This window comes from Equus asinus, chromosome 14 (genome assembly GCF_041296235.1).
Source record: "Equus asinus isolate D_3611 breed Donkey chromosome 14, EquAss-T2T_v2, whole genome shotgun sequence".
Taxonomy (NCBI): domain Eukaryota; kingdom Metazoa; phylum Chordata; class Mammalia; order Perissodactyla; family Equidae; genus Equus; species Equus asinus.
Window position 1 is genome coordinate 29,642,741 of NC_091803.1, and position 3,054 is coordinate 29,645,794.

A 3,054-nucleotide genomic window follows, 5' to 3' on the forward strand; every position below is an offset into this window, starting at 1 on the left:
TCCTTTTCACAATTTTCTTGACTATTCTCAGGCATTTATTCTTGCATGTGATCTTTATTTTAGCCAATTTTTAAAAACCTTGGGTTAATAGAATTTCACTACACTTATAATTTAATTTGGGGAGAATCGACATTTTAATTATATTGTCTTCCCACATAGGGTCATATTTTTTATTTGTTCACATTTTGTTTATATCTTTCATAAGATTTTATAGTTTTCTTCACAAAGGTCCTGTGCCTTTCTAGTTAAATTTATTCCTAAGGATCTTCTTTTTATTGCTATTATGATTGGAATATTTTTCCTGTTACTGTTTCTGTTTGCTCCATTCTTTTGCTGGAATGGAGAAAGGCTATGGGTTTATGTATATTTGTCTAGGAGCAGAGACTGAAGAGCGCAAACTGAGGTATGGAGAAGAAATGTAACTTTAGTTCTTTAGAACTCAATTTAACTGCTTATTTTGAGCTCCCGTTGTGCCAGGTGGAAGAAATTCAGCCCCATCTGGCTTCCCCAGCTTTTCCCCAGGGCGGGTTTAAGTTTCATGCAGTTTACATAGTGCCAAGAGACAAGAGGGCACAGGGTCCCTGTCATCATCTGTGCCAGCTGGCTCCCCCTGAGATGTCCGTGGTTTCATTGGGTCCCATCTCTTGTCCCTGCCGGTCTCTGCTGCATTGTCCTTCTTTTCTTTTGTAAGAGTCTCTCCTTCTTCCTCTCTCTCTCCCTCTCGCCCCCTCAGGCATGTGGCAAACATTCCCCCACATGCATATTGCGCTAGACAGTGGGGACCTCCTTCACTCTCCCTCTCTGCCCAGACACAGCATGTGGCTATGCAGCTTCTCCAGGTCTTAGTACTTCCCCAGGCTCTGCCCGGGAAGCGAGACAGATCCCCTTTGCCCTTGGACCCCACAAACCTACGTGGGGCCTGTCCTTGAGTGAGGGGGTTGCAGCATGGATCCCCCTTTCTCGGGGACCTGTGGCATCTTCTCACTCCTTGTTCCTCCTTCCTCTCCGAGTCTGGGGAATCTTTTCTATGCTCATTACTCCTTCTCTCAAGTCTAGGTTCATGCCCCAAGTTATTTGAAAACTCAAAAGCTAAAAGAAGCTTCGTTTTCTCTTTCTGCTTCCTCATCCCTTCTCTGAGGCAATAAGTTCAGAGCAGCCTGACTTGAATAGGAGAGGGGCTGTCGGGGGAAAAAGAAGCTCAGGAGGTGCAAAACATTGTTAATATTTCAACACAGTGTTTCACCAGACATGCAAGCATAGGAAGAAGCGTCCTGGAGGAAATACAACAATGGGAACAGAGATGCTCTATTTCCAGGAGATGGAAACATGCAGGAATTTTGCTTTCTTATTTATATTTTTCTGAATTTTACAAACTTTCTAGAATGTGTATTACTTTTAGCATGACACACAAAAAAAACAATGATTTATTCCAGTTCATTTGTAGTTTGTATTCTAGGAGAATCAAATTTATCACATGAGGAATTACTATGAATCCAAGTGTAATTAACAAACACGAAGCATGTTCCAAAACAAATGCACAGCGTACAAACTATAAAGCGTAAAGGAGGGCTCATTCACACACTCAGTAGCTTGGGTTGGTTTCTAGAGTGGCAAGCAATCACTTTTGCTATGAAGTTGGGATGATTTTGCTGATTTTGGAGTCTTGAAACCACTAAGCCTGGAGGAGTGAGTAAACCAAAGACTTCCTCATGCACGTATTTCTAAAAGAGGTTTTTGTGCCTTGAGGCTGTTGTGGTTTCTAAGGCTACATTTGATGAAAGAGGGTGCCTTAGACTGGGTCCTTAAAAGCAGAGCCTGACACAGAGATTCTCGCCCAACTGCTGTGTTGGGAAGAACTCTCTAAGAGAAGGTGAGTGAGAGAAGCAGGTGGGGCAGGGGAAAGAGCCAAGTAAAGGGGGGGTCTTGGCTGGAGACTGGCTGCAGCCTAATCCTACGGGGACCTCTGAAGCACAAATTGCGCCACAGAGTTGGTTCCACCTTGAGGCAGAGGGGCCAGTCTTTTGCACCACCATGTCAGTCAATCATGGGCGGGGGGCACTAGTCTGCTGCAGTCAGCCAAGCGTAATTCTATAGAGAAACAGGCACCTGTGAGCCAGCACAGCCCACCCTCAGAGCAGCTGGGAGATGGAGGTGCCAGCCAGGCAAGATTGACTTGGGGTTACTTGGGCCAGCCTGGGTAATCATGAGCTGACTACAGCACGGGTCAGGGTTAGTGTGTAGGAGCAGCTGACACTGAAGCCACCAATGATGATGGCACGATTTGGGGTGGAGATGAAGGCTACAGGCCAGCTAGCAAAGTCTTCAGCGACTGTGAGAGTGTGAGCAGAAGGGCCAGGGAAGGCAAAGAGGAGGTGGGGGAGAAGGTAGCAGCCCGGGGCTGCATGATCCTCAAGTCAGCAGGGATTTTGACACAAGGAAGCAGGAGAAGTGAATGAGCCGAAATCTGAAAACCAGCTGGACCCCCGCAGGCCCTCCTTGAACCCACTCCCGGAGGTCTGGCTACAGCCAGGACTGTAACCGCGGTGGCAAGGGTCCTTTGTGCTGTATTGTCTGCTATCTAATGCTTGGGAATCTTAGCTCTAGAAGACAGGGATCCTATCTCTCCTGCTTACCAGCCTGGCATATTAAATACATATTTATTGAATGAATAACTGAGTCAATCAATTAACCTGTATTTCATCATTTCTCAGGGCAGGCCACCAGCATAGTAACAAAGAGCATAAGCCTTGAGGTCAGACATCTGAGTCTGATCCAGTCCTGGGCCTCTGCTTTCACATCCGTGATGCTGTGAAGATTAAATGAGCTCGTGGTGGATGTAAGGCACGCGGTACAGCACTCGGCAGGTGGCAAATTTTCCACAAATGGCCTCCGTTGGGAAGATCCCTGTCCCAGGAAAGCTCAGAGCTATGCTTGCGGGGTGACTGGGGATGCAGGTGTGTGATGGGAAGGGCGGAGGAAGGAGCGGAATACAGGCTGAGGTTGCGCCCAAGCCTTTGCGTACCCAACTGGCCCAGCCCGGGGCGGAGTCTCCTC